Source organism: Pseudochaenichthys georgianus, chromosome 1 (genome assembly GCF_902827115.2).
Source record: "Pseudochaenichthys georgianus chromosome 1, fPseGeo1.2, whole genome shotgun sequence".
Classification (NCBI taxonomy): domain Eukaryota; kingdom Metazoa; phylum Chordata; class Actinopteri; order Perciformes; family Channichthyidae; genus Pseudochaenichthys; species Pseudochaenichthys georgianus.
Genome location: NC_047503.1, coordinates 18,246,136 through 18,267,034, shown reverse-complemented (window position 1 = coordinate 18,267,034; position 20,899 = coordinate 18,246,136). Strand labels below are relative to the sequence as shown.

The 20,899-nt window shown below is 40.6% G+C and overlaps 1 protein-coding gene across 1 annotated transcript in view; it reads right to left on the bottom strand.

Annotated features, from left to right (window-relative positions):
- The window catches only part of gcgrb (glucagon receptor b), a 102,414-nt gene that overhangs the window by 60,081 nt on the left and 21,434 nt on the right, over positions 1-20,899 (bottom strand). The window lies entirely within an intron of this gene.

Below are 20,899 nucleotides of genomic sequence, written 5' to 3'. Positions count from 1 at the left end.
TCAGTCAGCGTGCAGCGTCTCACAGCGGAACTGTGGTGCGGAGGGGGGGCTGCGAGTGAAGCCTCGCAGTTTTTCAGGTTGATATGTGAAGCTCATTAGCTAATGTATTTAGCAAATGTTTAGCAAAATATTAGAAGTGAGGCTACTAGTCTAACGTTAGGTCTACTGTAATAGCCTCACTTTTAATAGTTTTCAAAACATTAGCTAGCACTAGTGTTTTGCAGTTGCTAGCAGCTTATTGGGATTTTATGCTAGATAGACAGGCATTGGTTTGATATAATAAATTAAGCATTATTGTTAGTTAAGCATGTCAGCCTGCAGCCCCACTTCTTGTCTCTCTCTAACTCATAGCAGATGGCTGCATTAAAGAAAAGAGCACAGAGAGGAAACCAGTTGTAAGATGTTTAAAAGTTCATTAAACATGATATAGGCTATGCTTAAATGCATTTCAAAGAAGTTGTGTTGAGTTGTGTTGGAGTTTGTGTTATTCTACATTTTGACACCAAGATTTTCTGATTTTACTGCAAATGTATATCGGTTTCAAATATCGGTTATCGGTCTCCTTGATTACTAATAATCGGTATCGGCCTTGAAAAAGCCATATCGGTCGATCCCTAGTCTCTACTGTAGGCTATTTTTATTATATGTACAGCACTTTGGCTCGACCAAAAATCGTTTATAAATGTGTTATATAAATAAAACTTGATTTGATTTGATTTGTGCAGGTATTTCTATTTTCCCAACCAGTGATGAATAACACCAGAAGCAAATGCCAGGAGATTTTTCAAAAAAAGATTTATGATTGGTCCTGCACAAGGCAAAATGACCTTCTAGGTAAAGATATGAGTCCTAATAGATGACATTTATAAGGCAATTTTTCGCCACATGTGTTCACTCATCATTAATTGCACACGGGCTACAGATCACTCTCAGAAAACGTTCATCAATATCTTTTCACCTAATATTATTTAAATAAAGCTGGGAAGAATATATTTTGACATTAGAAATAATTCTTTAACTAGCATGGCTCCCAACGCTCCCTGCCATCAGTGTGTGATTGTATGCATGACTGCATGAAAAACCTTTTTGAGGTCTTTTGGACAAAAGTGCTTAATAAATTAGGCCATTTATCGGTTAGCTTAGCTTAGCATAATGTCTTTAGACTTTGTACAGATGTTAGCTAGCTGCCTCCGGCTGCTTCATTACTGTACAGACATTGGAGTGATATAAGTCAGTAACTCTCAGTAGTAAAGAAAAAGAGTATAAAACAAAATTAGGAAACATGATATTTTGTTCAATACAGTTTGAAGGTAATGTACAAACAGCTTGCATAGCCCAAGTGACTAAACACAGCTATTCTGATATCCTGTCCTCACAGTGAAGCTGTGGGCTTCACTCTCCAACTCCGGCCAAACAGTAGAGACTAAGAGACTATATAACCCTTAGAAGCCAAACTAAAATCCAGCTATATCTATACCTATACCTGCATCCTGTAAACCAAGCTAGCCACATCCTAACCAGCCTCTCTACTGAAAACACAAAAAGTGATCAACCCTCCGATCAAACTAGTAAAACAGCATTAACTGCCAAAATGTCAACAATAAATGACAATTAAAAAAGAATAGTAATCCCATTTCAGTAGGGTGTCAAATATGCACAACACTGGTAGTTGACATTTACACAATCAAAGGACAGATGAACCAGGGCTGATCCATAGTGTCTCCTAAGCCCTGTTTCCAGTTGAGAGAAATATCACAGAGTGTTTATATAGTGTGTCATATCCAAACTAACCAACACACCTGACTGTCATGCACTTGCCAAAGGTGCATCTGCTAAACACATCCCGACACACACCGTCAAACCTGTGACAAACAGCAACATGAGGGACACAAACCGGTCTTTGGCAACCTGATACGCTAAAATAGATATAAATGGTGCATAAAATACACATCAGCAGCTCTTCTCATGGGCTTTATAATGCACAAAAACTAATAGAGAAACATAACAAGCTAGCAGCAAGAAGCTAACAGTCCTGTGCCACTGTTCCTGCTAACAGCTCTGTTTCCATAACTCAACTGTGCATGTGTTCAGCACCTGCATACATACCTGCATGTGTGCTGTTTGAAAGAATGGATGGAGACAATCATGGCATCAACATTGTGCTCACAGTAGCCTACATGAAAACACACGCAAGAGGATGGGGGGTGGGCAAACAGAAGACTGTCTGTCTGAAGAGTTAACATGTGTTATCTGTATAGACAGTTCCCACACAATAGCTTTTCATTATTCCTCTTTATATTAATAACTAACATGCATTGAAATTGGTCCTTTTTAAGTAATCGGGATATTACCCTTTAGAACTTAGATGGAATGATGAGCTTTTTAACACAGTAAGTTTGAAAATTGTTTGAAAGTCGAAGCACATCAGCCATGAATGAGACAAAACGCAAACTGCATCCTGCAATCAACGCACACATCAAACAGACTACCTGATTTGAGCTTAATACATTATAATTCAAAGAACTGTGAAAGAAGCCAAAACGCAAAACACAGATTTTGCCTTGAAATATAGTTGTATTGTTCTATGTTGAGTACTTACGCCTACTAACATCTCCTGATGAAAATAAAACTTTTCAATTCAGCTCAGTCATGTTATTATCCGGAATGGGAAACTTTGTTAGCAGATATAAAAGTGCAAGACAAAAGAAACAAGGACGTATTTTTTCCAGAAAACATTCAGGTGTTTAAAAATGTTATTCTGTGCTGCATGCTGTCAAAATGAATTTTGGCATTTTATGTTGTGATGTACTTTTAACAGTATTTCATTGTTCCCATCATCAATGTATCCCCCTCTTGTTTTTACCAACATTTGCTTTTGTTTTCCTTCTGTTTCCATAAAGACCCATCCTATAGTTCATTATGAGGGTAATCATAGTGATTAATAATGCGCTCATAATTCCAACAGAATGTACTAATACATACAAATAATGCTTTCTGATGCCTGAACCTTAAGACGGATGAGACCTTTAATGATTCATCGTGATTATTGGCAATAACTTTAATGTCTACATCATCAAAATACACAATTCTATCATTGATTTTAATGTCCTTACCAACAGTACGGCCTATGCCATTGATCTAGTCTGGATTTGTAAAGATCAGCAGATTATTGGTTTTGTTCCATGACAACCCCTTCTCATTTACATTTAAAAAGATGCATAATATCAAGCTGATGTATCCTCAATATCTTTTTGGAAATCTATCACACTAAGTCAATATACTCAAATGTAAATAATGTATTTAAAATGTTACATACAACCAGTTATTTCACCAGGGAACAAACTGTTAAACAAAGAAGAAACAAAAAGAAGAAACTGGAGCTTCAGATTGAAAAGACGAATGGGAACTACATTCTCTCATTTCTGCCTAATGGGCGTGCGTGCGTGCGTGCGTGCTGGCTTATAACTCAACTCAGAGTATTTGGCTGCAGCTTCACTCCCTTTAAATTATAATAAAGATAATTTAATTTATAATGTTGTCGTCAGAGAATGCTCAAAGTCGTAAGACCACATCAAAAACTCGACTAAATGTCCTGTTAAACACTGGCACTAATTTAAAGGCTAAATGAGTCTCCTGTGAACAATTTCTCTGTTCAAAAAACATTCAATGTAAAATTACCAGCAGACTCAAGATATGTCTGGAACTGAATAAAGGGAGCTTTGGCATGTAAAGTCAAAAACAATTCAAATGCACAAATACTTAACAATTGCTTTATGAGCTGGATGAGGGGATCAGGGAATTTAGTTTAAAAGCAGTTTAAGTGCCAGCGATTTCTTTTCCTAATCAGTTGAGGCAGAGATGTCTATGAGGTGGTAATTTAATTATTTCAAATGTACACAAAGTAATTTAATTGAGCTCCAATAGGCTTTTAAAGTTAAGAGCTTTAATGGAATGCAAAATGAAAGGGCTTCCTTTTTGGGGGGCGTTTTGTTTAATTATTTTTGCTTAATTATTTGTCATTTTTCAAGCTACGAGATGTTTTCCTATGTTTGTCATGATACATTATTTCTCAGGAATGTAGGGTTTGGGAATTATGGCAGTTTTAAAAAAATATATGAAGGCAAATTTCAAGATGTTCTACCCTCTAGCTGTGACATCACACACTCTAGTTAATGTTAAAATCTGAAGAAAACCTCTAAAACAAGGTCTGAACAATGTTTAATATCTCTAAAAGTAAGAATCAGATTGTTTTACACGAATAATGTCAGACAGATGTGTAACATTTTAAAGTTGGAATGAGGTTTCTGAGTGAAAGTATGAATGAACAGTTAGCAGTTGAAGTCGCATGAAGATTTGTTGAAGTTGAAGATTTCCTCCATTGACTTCAATGTTAAAAATGGGATGTATTATGGGATGTATCTCTGGAATTATGAAAGTTATGAATGAGAAAAGTAATAGCCATCGATTCCCGACCGAGCTGAACGTTTTGATGTTTGAACGGAGTTTCTGCGATGTTCAATGCGGGAGGAGAAGAGGGCCAAAATAAGTCGGTGGAATAATAATAAAAATGTTGTCCGTAGAATAACAGTTAGTTAACAGCATTCCCACTAAACAATCAGCCGCCTTCTCAGATTTGCATGCAGGTAGAACCCTTCTCAGTGTGTTGAGAGTTAGTTTCAGGTCTTCCCAGGGTTGGACGAAATCAAATCTTAACTAAGTTAAAGGCCCTGCGCTCCCACACAGGTGTTTTTAGCTATTCTGGCTGATCAGAGCTGGAGTGAGTGAGCTGTGCTGGGAGTTTGCTAGGAGTATACCTTTTATCACAGCAGACATCTTTAACTGTCATAAAAAGAAAAGCACAGGTGCTGCTGAGAAACATTGATAGTGTAATGCAACTGGTGGACTGCAGCCGTAAATAGCATTATTTCTCCCACCTGTGCTCATCCTGCCATGACATGTCTAAATGTCTGCCGTAAAAGGGAATAAGATTCAAAGATATAGTCTTATTTAACTGTTGTCCCTTGAAAGTTAACTCCCTTTTAGTTAAATTAAGAGTTCAGAGTTCACTTTTATTCAACACTGCCTCGTGTATTTTCTATCAAAACATTGATGCAATCTTCGGTAATGAAGGCGTCATTATTTCATGATCATCTTGTTTTGTACATGAGGATACCCCTCAGAGTCTGTTTAAAGTATGATTGCGCTCCTCAATATTAATGAATTACTCACATCTAAAACATGACATGCATCTTTTATTCAAGGCTGAATGTGGGGCAGTCTTTTAGGACAGGGGGCTCTTGAGATCACCTCGAGTTCAAGTCAGCACAGCACAAAAAGAATCAGCGGATGAGTAAAACCCTGTTTGTGTGTAATTAAAGTCTGAATGTATTTTATTGAATAACACTTCGCACCATGTTTAGATTCATTCAGCATTTTCCTAAATACTGGCAAGTGCTAGCAATGGGTTTCAAAGGTTAAGGAGACATCTTGCAAAGGAAATTGTATACTTCTACAAAGGAGAAAGACATTTTAGAAACAGAAATGTAAATCAGTGGGCCTTGAAAGCAGCTCTCCAGGACCTTAACCTCTGTGTCATGAGGCATGCAATAAGCCTTCAAACCCAGACTATTGCTGTATAATGACACACACAGGCAACATGGTCCTGTATATCCTTCCCATATATCTTGTAATCTCATATCTAACAGTTTAGATGAACAGATATCACCATTAAACTTCCACAATTACATTAGGACAATTATTTTCTTCTTTCATTTTGTTGAACCATTAGAGGAAATAGTTTTTACAAAGGGAGTTTTGAATATCTTATTAGAAATACAAGGTTTTATAAATCAGGCACAAAAAAAAAAATGTCTTCCTTCAAGTGTGGAGGCAGACACACACTAAGCCTGTTGAGTGTAAATATTTGTGTGCAGCAGTAGGTTTGTCATAGCTGCTGACTCTCTGCAGAGCAGGCTGGGCTCCATTAATAATGGACAGCGGGACGGAGCTTGGACAGGAGCACCGAGCCGCAGAGAGGGATTATGGAAAGAACGGTTGGATTGAAGGCCTAGCCCGGCCCGGGAGTGTGGAACGTAGCCACAGACCTACTCCTTACCTCTAACCAATTCAGGTTCCAGTGGGGACCTTTCTCCCTGTGTGCCTCTCCACCTCTGTTTCCTACTTCTTACTTGCTACCCTTTTCCCTCAACCTATCCTAAGGGAGTGCATGTATGTAGACACGTTAGTTTAGTTGCTATAGGCTTGGACTGCTGAGGGGGGCACCTTACTCCGTCTTTCTGGCTGTTTGTACCTGTGTACTCTCATGTTCCGATTAACCCAGTTTCCCCCAAATCTCTTTTTTGTGTCTATATATACGCCGGGATCCTGAGTCGAGGCTAATCATGTTGCTGTGGTCCTGTGTCCTGGATCCTCTATCCTGAGCACTGGATCTGAGTCCTGGATTTTGAGTCGTGGCTGAACCTGTCTCTGCGGTCCCGCCAGACTCTCACCATACTACTTCACTGATGGCTCCCACAGGATTGCTGACATCCTCGTAGATTCATCTTCTTATTATAGACACATGCATTTACAAACATTTGGACTACCTATGTTGTAAATGTATTATCTTTTCGATTTACACACGGCATCTATTGCACGTCTGTCCGTCCTGGGAGAGGGATCCCTCCTCTGTTGCTCTCCCTGAGGTTTCTCCCATTTTTCCCTTTAAACTGTGGGTTTTCTTCGGAAGTTTTTCCTTGTACGATGTGAGGGTCTAAGGACAGAGGGTGTCGTATTGTCATACTGATATTCTGTACAAACTGTGAAGACCACTGAGACAAATGTAACATTGTGATATTGGGCTATAAAATAAACATTGATTGATTGATTGATTGATTGATTGAACATAGAGGCTCTGACACTCAGGTTACATGGACTGTGACTCTGCAGGGACCGGGACTTGGCGGTCCCACAGTTGAGTGGAAAGTCATTTCGCCCTGAAACACTGATGCAGAGGCACACAGGGGCGCCGCCAGGGTTTTTGGGCCCCATGAAATGATATCACATTGGTTACTTAAACATTTTTTTCTTTATGTTCTAAAATAGTTTCGGCCCCTGTCAGTCACGGGCCCTTAGAATCGTCCTAACTTTTCTCCCCCTTACGGCGCCCCTGGAGGCACAGACTATTGACTGTTCACTAAACCCTGCCCACCTATATACTGTTGTTACACGTGTCAAGGTGTATATCTTAGCACTGCATTAATATTCTTTGATAAAAACACCAGATTTACCGCTCAAAATAGCAAGTTATTTTTTAAAGGTCACCTATTATGCAAGATCCACTTTTTCACGTCTTTTATACATACGACACGATACGAGATTACTTTATTTGTCAGATCAAGTCTGAAATGTGACTTGCGTCACAGCAGCTCCATGTCCAACATCAACAGACAAGTATCCAGACACAATACATGAAACACAAACAAAAAATATTTAACATAACAGCACAATCAGTGAGAGAAAACATGCTCAAAGAGCCGTCAGCGTGCATTTGATCTGGGATTTAGCTCTGTGTTTACTGTGAGGATGGACTGATGCACAAAGGAGTGCTTCAGTCTGACTTTATAAACAGGTGTCCCCTCTGTGTAAAGATATTCTGAACGTTTCAGGAAAAAATATTCGCTAACTTTTTGTCCTGATCCATTTATATAAAAAACTATATAAATACATCTGAAAATGAGCTGATCAGATTGTGGCCGCTTTATGATCTCATAATGTTTTTTTGGGGTTGTGTAACCATTAGCCAATCACCAACGAAGGTACCCCCCCCCCCCCCCCCGCCTTATCACCTGAATCTCCTCCTGGAGCACCTTTGTGTTCTTTTTAACCAAATATCTCTCAGAGCGGCGTGGGGAGGGGCTCCTTATTTTCATCTAAAGTAACATACGGAGAATTTGAAACAGGGCTGAAACAGAGGGGATTATGGGATGCTACAATGCACGATCTGTTTGGTATTTCGAGCCAAACACTTTAAACAATAAAAAAATCTACTATATGCTATGCGTCTGATTGTCCCTTTGGGCTCTCCTTTAATGAAGAGCAGTGCAGCAATACTCTCCGTCAAATTATATGAAAACATATGTCCCTCTCATGCTACCTCCAGGGCTTTACTATATATTGGTATACCCACAATTCCCTGTCCTTCTGCTCTCCACTCTCTGTCCCCTTCAGCATGTATGTGTAAATGCATTGAATTAATATGCTAAATTTCATCAGTACAAAAACCCATAAGCCTCATAAGTATTGTTTAGTGTTTCTTTTTTCGGCCGGGTTGATAATTCTTATGTTGCATGCATGGTTACATTTTTATATACAGAGCATGACTGAAGGGGCCTGCAGACAATTATGTGAGTGAGCGTGAGTGCACGGTTGTGGCCTCGGTCTGCGAACCTATGCATTACTGATGTTGATTAGGGAAATGAAATACTATGAACAAATATAAACAGTTGGCCACACAGTATGGACGATGTGACTCTCTTTGGTGACACCATATCATCCAACACCTCACATTAGCAGCCTCCAGAGCATCAGCCGATTTCGCCAGTGGGTGGAAACATGCTGTTTTAAAAATGCAAATGAACTGTGTAGTTTCTACTTTTAGAAATGAAGACCACTAAGGACACAGCTTGCGGCATGAGATCAGACGTAACAGCCGTTAATATAAGAAGTAACAGTTTGTATCGAGCAAGAAGACGCATGTGTTACTGTCAGATGAGCCATAATGTTGGAAATGGAAATGAGATCACTTATGGAGGAAACTAGGCCCAGTTCACTAACCGCGTGTCTTCTGTGTACGCATCCTGTCTACATTAATTTCCATTCATTACAACGTTTTTGCTAAACTTTCCTCACTTAATGAACAAATGCAAATTTAACATGCATAGAAAAACTATCATTTGTTAAGATGTGTTGGTCTTACTCCCTCTTGGGGACAGAAGGCACCAATTGATGCTCTAAAGGTGAGACACTAAAAGCAAATCATCATTGTTTTTAAATATGGAATTTAACAAGACATTTTTAATGAACTTGTTTTTTCAAACTCAGTGTCCAAATGTCCACTTCAGTAGCACCTCAAAACAACAAACTCTTGCCATTCTTGTCCTTTTTATGAAGGTTTTTACAGATGGGTTCGCTCATATATAATGCATAGCCTGATTTATAAAACATTCTATTTCTAATAAGATATCCAAAACTCCCTTTTTAAAAACCATTTCCTCTAATGGTTCAACAAAATGAAACAAGAATTATGAAAGAAGAAAAATAATCGTCTTCATGTAATTGCGGAAGTTTTATGGTGATAAAAACTGTTGGATATGAGATTACAAGATATTGAGGGCAGGATATATAGGATCCTTTTGCCTGTGTGTGTCTTTATACAGTAATAGTGTGGATGTTAAGGATTATTGCATGCCTCATGACGCACAGCTGAAGGTCCTGTAGAGCTGCTTTCCAGGCTCACTGTCTGTTTATTCAGCCTCTTCAATGGTTTTGTGACAGGCACAGTAAGAACATTTACATTTCTATTTCTACCATTTCTCTCTTCTTTGCACAAGTATACAATTTCCTTTGCAAGATGTCTCCTTAAACTTTGAAACCCCTTCATAGCACTTGACAGTAACATGGAAGATGGTGGATGAATCCACCACTAAACATGGTTTGAAGTGTTATTCAATAAAATACATTCAGACCTTAATTACACACTGTGCTCCACACAAACAGGGTGTTTTACTTATTTCGCTGATTATACCTCTTCTCGTGTTGTGTTTGCTTGGCAACAGCTTGAACTCAAGGTGATCACATTTCAAACCGGAGAGACGTGATGTAAGGAATACATATTTATTGTTTACACGTCATATGAATGAAATGATTGCCATGATAATACAAAAGGAGAATGTAATGGTGTTTGGCGATTAGGCCCCGGTTTGCAGGATAATCATTCAGGAGGGAAAGCACCGCTCCGATGAAATCCCTGGGGTCTAGACACTGGTGGTGGTGATTAGTAGGTGGCACCGGTCTGAAGAAGGACGTTTAGCTTTGTCCTGGAGGAGACTGGAGGCGAGAGGGGTGGAGGCGGGTTGCGTGTGATCATCTGCAATGACAACTGACAGGGAGGAAGAGCAGGCATTTAAGGAATTTAGCATGTGCAGCAATTGGCTGCTGAGGGGTGACGCCCTCGTATTTAATGAGGGGGGAAGGGAGCCATCGAGTGACGTGTAAGTGACTCGTGTTAGGTCTTCCTTATTGAACTTGCGCTAAAGCTTTCATTAGCTTCCTGTCCTACAAGACTGCCCCACATTCAGTGTTGAATAAAATAACAAACACAGCAGGAGTATTTCTTTGTCAAAAACACCAATCAGCAGGAAATGAAAATAACTGCTGAGACCTAACAATGATTAACATATGACAGTGTGTGTGACTGGAAGGAAGGATATGTACAAGTCAGCGAAAAATATGTGCTACTGATAGAGAATGATAACTGTGAGGTTTGATTGACAGCACTCTACCTCGCTGTCTTTCTGCTTCAAAGCAATATGACAGAGGAAAAGGTGAATGAATTCGAAAAGGGCTCCACAGGGCCCGGTTGGCACACTGAATGTCATGCATAACATAACGTCAGAACACAAGAGCTACCACAAGCGGCTTCATTAAGATATCAACATGAAGCCTCGGCCATCCATCCAGCCTCAGGCGCTCTCTGTCAGGAGAATAAGAAGCAAGAAAATCTGAAGGAAAATCAATTATGGCAAAGAGAGTGGATACACACATATAATATAATAAGACAGGTTGATGAGTGTGCACATTAAATGACTGACATGACTGACTGAGTAAAGAGAGGCTGATCCTCAGCCAGCAGCGGAGGCCTTAACGCAAACAGTTTACTGTTACTAAAACACTATTTATACCCACTGAAGTTCTTATTTGTATTTCTTCATTTTACACAAGAAAGGTTTTCTTAATCATTTTGATCATCAGATGTCATACAGTAGTTCTGATTGACAGTTGTACCTCTGTTCCAAATCAGTGACTTTCTAAATGGGGCGGCGGTGCCAAAGTCCATAGGGAGTTGGCTTGGGAACTGGAAGGTCACCAGTTCAAGTCCCCGGAAAGTCCAAGTACTACAGAGGTGTTCCTGAGCAAGGCACTCTCCCTACACTGCTCCCCGGGCGCCTTACATAATGGCAGCCCACTTCTCCTAACACTAGGATGGGTCAGATGCAGAGATCTTTCACATTTCCCCTCTGTGGGACAGATAAAGGTTTAAAAAAAAAAAAAAACATTCTGTTTGTGACCCTCATTACTCTGTCCTTCAATGATGCAACTATAGAAAAAGAAAAGCGGAATACATTTAAATTCAAAACCTTTTTCAAGTCACCTGTATCATAAATGAACACTATGGTGTGACTAAAAACCTACCGAGATAAAAATACAAAAGGTCAATCAAACTGTGTCAGATGTACCTGTATGTGTCACACACAGGGTGACTAACAACCAGCTTAATAATTTTGTCAGCTTTCAGTTTTGGCAAAAAAACAACGCAGCATCCCAAACACAGCCTCCTCATTCATTTCAAATAGGTCATCACAATAAGGTACTGACTCAGAGTGTTGGGCAACACAGCGCAACGGCATCCAGCAAGGCTCTGTGTTGGGCAACTCAAATATCTGTAAGTTCCCGGTCCTGATAAATCAAACTTGAAAAACATTGTATTAACAGTGTTTAGGTTGTGATCGCTGTGTGAGTGTGATAAATTGAAGGCTGTAAAATCCTTCTTCACAGTGGTATAAATCACAGAGCAGTGTGCAGGCGTCTGATAAGCCTTCAAACTCATGAATCTATTACTCAAACCAGCCTTTCCTGCAGCAGCAGCAGCAGCAGCAGCAGCAGCAAGAACCTTCCTAAACTTGTTCACACTTAGAAGCAGCTCTCCTAGCTTACAATATCCCTGTATGGTTTGGGTTTGATGATTTTTAAACCTACTTCTGGCAAGGTATGATTGTTTATTCTCACAGCTTAATGCTGACCATGTGGTCTACACTGTGGTGAGGCTCGCCCCCGCTTCAGAAATGTTTCAGTGTTTCTGCAGACTAAGAGCACAATAAGCAATCAGTTAAAACAGGTCTAAGCTAATCATAACAAATACTGCTCATTTCTGCTTTATACGGGGGTGATAAGATGTATTGTCGGATCTAATGAGCCTTAGTGGTATCATGACGTAATTATCTCTTTAATTGTCTTGTCCTGTCAGCCCCCTTTAAACACTCACTATGGATATATGTTAGGGCTGCTCGATTATGGCAAAAATCATAATCTCGATTATTTGGGTCAATAATTGATAACACGATTATTAAAAATGATTATCCATTTACTGTGAACAGTATGTTTTTAACAGTTGATTACCCTGAACTTTAAGAATAATTCAACTGAAAAAAATAGTAATAATAATAATAAAAAAATAATCGTTTTATTTCGATTACGTTGTTTTCGTAATCGTTGCAAACCATGATCGTAATTGCGATTAAAATACGTTTAATTGAGCAGCCCTAATATATGTAATATGGTTTCATTTTTAATTGGACTGAGATACTGTATGTGGATTCACTGTGTTATCTCTTTCATCCCTTTGATGTACTTAAACCTTGATTATACTGCAGATGTTAACAAGTTTTAAGAACTTCTAAAGCATTTCATAGATGTCATCTTCATCTTTAATATGATATTGAACCAAGAAATCTATTAAGTCATTTATCTGCATGAACTTCCAGGGCAGCAATTATTTTTTGGTAGTTACTTTATGTATGGCCCTGAAAGGAGTCGATTAATTGTTTTGTCTTATGTTGATTTTAGTAAGACAGTAAAACTGAGGGACTAAGTTCTTGGGACAATGTATTCTCATTTTACGGTATTTTTGCATTGTGGTGGTTGTAGTGACAGTCGAGGTGAATGTCCGGGAACCCTGTGGTCAATCATGAGGAAGACCCTTTAAGATTTTAATCAGCCTCTTAATCCACCACGATTAAGATCTATAACATATTGATCTGTGTTTGGCAGGCGCTCCACACACTGACGCTCATGATGGTGGTCAGCTGTCCAGCCGAGGCTGATCGTTGCACATCAGGATGTGACCGGGCAGGGTAAACCCACACGAGTAAATTTCAACGGACCTCAAGTGGGATTAAGGTTTGTAATAAAATGACTTGTTTTCCAAGGATCGATATTCTCGCTGCTCTGTCCCTGAATGTGTGCCATGAACCACGATCGGTGACCTGAGTCTTTGCTTTAATCACGTGTAACGGAAACCAAACACGGCAGCAGCTACATGAGGTGGCAATTTAATCTGCTGTAAAGCTTTTGTAGCAAAAAGTAAATTGCAGATATCCAGCAGACAATTCTTAAAGGTTTATGAAAATACTGTATCCCAATGCCCCATTTTTCTGTGCACTTGTTCCCCAAATTCAAAAGAACCCAAATATAATCCACTTCCTCCATCTAATATTCATTATTCCGTTTTCCAACTTCCTGTTCCTGTTTGGCCACAGTTGACTAATCCTGGAAACCATCAGGATTGGAAAACAAAGACCGGATCATGTTAAGATACCTTAAATTAAACATAAAAAATATAATAATAATATCATTTAAAAATCATAAAGTATTTTACAAATACTGGATCAAGTAAACACACTTAAAATGGACAGTGCCTGTGCAATATACACATTTAGACATCTCTGGTGCATTAAGTGATGTGTGTCTTTGGTCTGGGATGATCAGGTAAAAAAGGGAATAAAAATGAAATGCACAACCAAATATATATTATTTGTTATTATCATTCCCTGTTCCAAAACCTGGCTACTAAATTAATTAATTACCCAACTCGACCCATCTCTGTTATGCTAGTAGCATGAAATGTTTTCAAGCCTATAGTCTTCAGAGGTGCTCAACACTGATTTAAATGACATCACTTGATGTATTGTTTATTATTCCTCAAATACCTTTAAACCGAATTGAAAGTATTAAAATTGTCCCATATAATTCTGTAATTTAGATAACGGTGATTTTAGATACCGAATAACATGTTTTGATGTGTTATTGATTTAGGCTGTAGAAAATGCCCCAAAGTTATAGTTATTGATATATATATTAGAGCCGGGACTCGATTAAAAAAATTAATCTAATTAATTAGAGGCTTTGTAATTAATTAATCAAATATACATATTTGACCTGAGAACAGTGAGAAGCAATTTTCACATGGATTTTACTCCAAGTGGTCTACAGTCCAAGTGCATGACATTAAGGATTTTTGGAGATGGCCCTGTGGGCCATCTAAGCTAATTTACAGATGGCCCTGAGCCCAATAGAGATTGCCCTGAAAAATGCACGCGGACGAAATGGCACGAAGGGTTCGGGGGGCCTCCGTCCCCCTAGAACATTTAGATTTTTGCAGGTCTTAGATGCTGTCTGGTGCATTCTCTAGACTGAATTATAAGATGAACCACCACAATATTATACAATTTCAATTGTATTCTTCATTTCACTTGTTTGTTTGTTCTTGTTTGTGTTTGCTCGCTTGCATGCCCTGCATAGCAATAAGAAATACTTAAGTTGTTGGTCAAAACACTTTCCATCTGGGAAGGCAAAAAAGTAGAAAACATTACATTCAGTTATAACTGCCAAAACAAACATTATTTACACTATTATGGCCCCTGTTAAAAATGTTTGTAATGTTAACTACTGTAAGTTGGTCGAACGAATGCCTCCTCATCCGGAAGCTGACCGAGCAGACCCGAGCAGCAGTCGAGAGGAGCCGAGCGCATCCGCGAAGCACACGTCAGAGTTCCCGTTAGCCGGCAAATCTAAATATCTTCGGTCAAAATAATTTCCCTTTAGAGCAATACCACTTCAGTTGCGCCACTTATGTGACAGACAAGAAGAGTATATGACAGACAAGAATAGTCAACTCTAATGTCTAACACTTAATGTGGAGAAAGAGATGTCCTGTATGGGTTGATTGTGCGTTGATCTGTTGGTAATGCCTCGGGGTTCCGGTGGGCATGTAACCAAATGCATAATGCTGCGCTATACTTTGTGGACTCATCCAGTTGCATAGCGACACTTATTGTGTAGGTGTCTTTTAATAAGCAGGTAGTCATATCATTAGCTAGAACTAGCTGGATCTGATCGATATGGACATAAACGCGAGTGAAGTCTAATCTGACGGGAGAGAGAGATCAGCTGCTGCTGACGAGTCGAGACTCGACACGCAGCTCTGCATAATCACATGCAGCGGTGAGCGGAACAAAACACACACTTCAGGTTATCACACGTAGCTATTTTAATTACCTCTCACACTACCTAAACTAGTTATAGATATGTTTAGTTTTACTGTCGGGTCACTCATTACTGGATCCGCGAGCTGCATGATACTGGCATAATAGATTGCCCGATCGGGCAACCAGCAGGTGAGGCATCATTGCCCGAGCTAAATACTAGATGGCCCCGGGCCATCGGGCAGTCCTTAATGTCGAGCCCAGTGAGTTGGTAATTTTCTCAGACGTGGACTTACTTATCCTGGCCCTGAAACCAGTCATCTGGTTGAGTGTGGGTTGGGTCCTGACCCAACCCACACTCAACCAGATGACTGGACCGACTCCGAGTGCAAGGAACCACACCCTGGTGTGGTTCCTTGCACTCGGAGTTGGGCTAACGTCCACGCTAGCTGCTACATGCTTTGCATTTAGGTGATACTTTAGGCTTGATGTGCTGCGGTGATATGCAAATTATTTTTTGCATAATTTGCACACAACCGTGCTCTTGTCGACGCTTCCATCCGTCCGTTTTCTCAAACAAAATGTCCCATCCACGGGGCCGACCAAAGCGGTCTCATCAGCTTGTTCGTTCATGTTTGACTATTGTTCACCGTGGTTTGTTGTCGTTTGAAGTCCCATGCTGAAGTCATGAACGTTAGTTGGTGCTCCAGTATAATCGGTACGCCTGAAACTCATCCATTGAGAAACGTTCTGCTGTGCAAAAATAAGTGCGATTAAAGTGCGATTAAAATGCATTAATTTTTTTTAACGCGTACATTTTTGTGTAATTAATTAATCTTAATTAACGCGTTAAAGTCCCGGCCCTAATATATATATATTATTTTATTATATAGAGTTGATACCTGTTAAGTTGTGCCTTCATAGTCGGGAGGGGCTAACCCACGTGTTTTGGGTGATGTCATCAGAGGGTAATGTGCGTCAGTAGTTGCAGGAAAGTTATGCAGTCTTAATTTTCGTATTGTGTGCGTAAATGAACGAAAAACCACACACACAAATATCTGTATGTCTGCCTATATCAGTAAAGAAGTCAAGCCTCATCTTAGCTCCTCATTTCCTCTATTCTGGACCTTTGGCATTAAGTGGTGTTCTGGCCGACACACCGGGGTGAACACACACAGAACTAGTGCCAACACTGAGTTATCTCTAACTCTCCACTACATAGGCACTTTCCGTTTATCCAGAGTTTAACTACTACACATAGGCCACTTGTAGTAGGACCTGATGTGTTTAGATCAGCCCCAACTAACAAAAGACTGACAGAAGGATGGTAAACAGAGAAAATGTTGCAATTGCTAATATGTCTGCTATTCTAGCATGAACAATGCCATGGATTGTTCAAGGCACAGTTACATAGGCTACTAATGTTTCAGCGCCAGGGGACAGGACCATGCATTCTTACTAGACCAAACCTCAGTGAGATAATGAGTCAATAAATCATGTTTACTTGACTAACATACTCCACTACTAACAGCCCCTCTGCCCTGCACTCTCTCTGCTCCTCAGGGAAGAAGAGGGGGGATGGCAGGTTAACAAGGAGCATGCATTTGATCATTTTGCTAAGTAGGATGACATCCTCCCTCATACAGTATGCCCTACTGAGTAGTAAGCCTTTAGGGATATCTGTGTTCACCCAGTTAGATAGTTATGGCTCCTCCGTCCGTAACTGAGAAATCATTCATACATTTCCTGTAGTGTCAGAGTCCCTCTCCCTATCTGATGAATGAATCACAGTGATGGCAGTCTGCATTAAATACCCTGCCTGTTATTCAATCAGAGGATACACATATAAATGATTAAAGATTGTGAAATGATCTGGCAGTGACACGTGATCAGCAAAAGAGACACACATCCTGCCAGTTTCACTCACGCATATCTAATCAAAGAAAATCAGGCACAGAAAACATTATGGATGACAAAAAATTCACCTGAAAATATTGTTTGTTTGTTTAAAATACTATGCCATATATTTCATAGAAAACATGGATTCATTTGGTAGGACGATTCTACCAGAAGAAAAAGTGACATCTATGTTATGAGATTTCCATTCGAAAAAACACATATTTCTGGAATGCATATACTGTATCTCTGGTAAAGATATAACTTAACATGTTTCCCTAATGCTACATTCACAAGTCGTACAGAATCCTTCTGGAGGACAATTTAAAATACTGTGTATGTTGTTTAGTTTGGATGACTAATTGTCCAGAACCTCATGTTGCATTCCTATTGCCTTCCCTAAAGTTTGATTATGCTCTACCTAAAAAGTCAACTTCGAGACGAACAGGACCGGTTTTTCGATTCAGGTAAACTGCTCCATATTTGCCATCCAATGAGTAATGCTTCGAGCATGACTGAAGATAAAAAATGAATAATTATTTGCTTCATACTGTACTGTATACATTATTACGTTTCCTTACTGTGTTTGTTTGTTGTTGCTGTATTTTTCTTTTAATAAAGAAAGTTTGCAAGTCCTATTATTGTTGGCCACTCAGCAACATACAGCCAATTAAATCTAAATAGAAGTTTAAATTATTTTTCCACTTGTTTTCCTGAATTCCCTGTTGTACTTTAACAGCGGAGTGTGCAGATAGTTGTTCAACTTTACAACTCTTTAATTCATCTTTAATTCACCATTAATTTGTCACTGCCAACATAAGCTCATTGACACTGGAGTGGATGGACATTGGGATGAGTTTCCCGTAGAGAGCAGCTATAGGATAACGGTTGTCCCAACAACAGGAGTCATGACGACAGACGAGCAGCATGACTAAAACATTAGTTGGGAGTCGGTGAAAGACATAGTAAGTGATATCTTAGGGGTAAATGTTCACCTGAATAATTATAAACACTGTCTTTCAAATAACGGCACGCACACACACACACACACACACACACACACACACACACACACACACACACACACACACACACACACACACACACACACACACACACACACACACACACACACACACACACACACACACACACACACACACACACACACACACACACACACACACACACACACACACACACACACACACACACACACACACACACACACCACACACACACACACACACACACACACACACACACACACACACACACACACACACACACACACACACACAAACACACAAAGAATGCATGGAGGTACTCAAGAGCGAGACAACAACTCTTACAGGGAATGTAGTGTAATGACGTCCATTACCTACATTGTAGAGTCACCTTTGAAAACAGGTTTGAAAAACACGGAGAGTTAAATCCATCAGCCATTTGTTACTGTCCATTTAAGTACTTCATGTGTCAGTGGAGTAACAAGTGTCAGTTGGGATTTGTCTGCGTAAGCAAACAGCAGAGACAGCCGATCTGTGTTCATGGTGTCAAAATGTCTCGTTTGACTCACAGACATCACAGACCAACTCTATCTACATTGCATCTCTTACTCCCTCCTCTGTCCTTCCTCGTAGCTGTGTACACATGATCTATTAGCACTTCATGTATATATCATGTTCGGGCACCTAGTTAGGATGCCACCTGGGCGCCTCCCTAGGGAGGTGTTCCAGGCACGTCCAGCTGGGAAGAGACCAAGGGGTAGACCTAGGACCAGGTGGAGGGATTATATCTCTTCGCTGGCCTGGGAGCGCCTTGGGATCCCCCAGTCAGAGCTGGTTGATGTGGCCAGGGAAAAGGAAGTTTGGGGCTCTCTGCTGGAACTGCTACCCCCGCGACCCGACCACGGATAAGCGGGAGAAGATGGATGGATGGACATCAATAATAATAATAATTACTTGCATTTATTATAGCGCTTTTCTGGTTCTCAAAGCGCTTATATATGTATAATGTATAATGTATAATGGATCAGCTTAGAGGCAGCGGATCTCGCCAGCTTTACTTTACTTTGCTCACAGAATATCTTTGGTCCATTTGCGGCACTTAGTGCACACCTGCAGCGCTGTGGAGAAAACCTTTCTGTTCTCTCGCTTTCCATGCAGAGAACAAAAACCTTTCTCTCCTCTTTCAAAAGCTTCAGTGAAAGAAAAATAACTATGCAGACGTATTTTAAATTGGCCTACAGTACACTGTAGTTAATAAATGGCAAACACTAATTACCCATGAAAAATGGGAAATGTATGAGTTTTTCTTATTTGTCGAACAGCAAAAACAGTCGTAACATATGGGCTCAGAACAGTCTCATAATACACACATGACCACAGAAGGATTCACACTTGTATTTCCGGATCCACACTTGTGTTTTTCAATGCACACACAAATGTGTTCCGTTTCATACACATGTAAATAAAATCCAAATACAGAAAAAAGTTTTACATATGTATTTTTGATCCTCACATATTTGTTTTCCGTTTAAAACCGCTGCACCTGCAAACACAAACCACTTTCTGTGCACGGATTGCTGTGCATTCATGTGTGGGACACAAAACTTGAACCCGCTATGCAAGAACACTGGGACGGAGACTTAGGTGAAGTGTCAAAAAGACTGGATTTAATAAGTCCACAAAAAACCAGGCAGGGGTTTGGATGAGCCCTGTGAAAGGCCCTCACCATGATTGGGTCCAGGACACGGGAACGAGGAACCCGGCATCGCTCCTCGAGGCCATAACCCTCCCAGTCCACCAGATACTGGAAACCCCTTCCCCGACGTCTGACGTCCAAAAGACGGTGCACCGTATAAGCAGGGTGATTGTCGATAATACGGGCGGGAGGAGGGGGTAAGGCCGGAGGGCTCAATTCACTGGTGTGAACCGGCTTAATCTGAGACACGTGGAAAGTGGGGTGAATTCTCAGAGCTCTGGGAAGCTTCAACCGGACTGCGGAAGGGTTAATGATCCTTAGGATGGGAAAAGGACCAATGAAGCGTGGGGAAAGCTTCTTGGACTCAGAGATGAGAGGAATGTTGCGGGAGGACAACCGGACTGACTGGCCTGGGACGTATGGAGGAGCTGCCTTTCTGTGACGGTTGGCTGATCGCTTGTTCCGTGCAGAAGTCTGGAGAAGGGCAGATCGTGTATCTCTCCAGATCTTCTGACAGCAACGCACATGCTGCTGGACTGAGGGAACTGCTAAGTCTCGCTCCTCTTCGGGGAACAGGGGCGGCTGGTACCCTAATGAAGCCTCAAAGGGAGAGAGACCAGTAGCAGGTGAGTGCGTTGTGGGAGTACTCAACCCAGGAGAGATGAGAGCTCCAAGTAGAGGGGTTACGGTCGGTGAGGCAGCGGAGAGCTGACTCCAGGTCCTGATTTGTTCGTTCTGTTTGGCCGTTTGATTGGAAGTCCAGAAGTCAGGCTGACTGAGGCTCCCAGCGATTGACAAAATTCCTTCCAAACTCGAGAGGTGAACTGGGGACCGCGGTCTGAGACAATGTCGGAAGGGATACCATGTAACCGGAAAACATGTTCTGTGAGGAGTTGGGAGGTCTCCAGGGCTGACGGGAGTTTTGGAAGAGCAACGAAGTGAGCCGACTTGGAAAACCGGTCTACTATAGTGAGGATTGT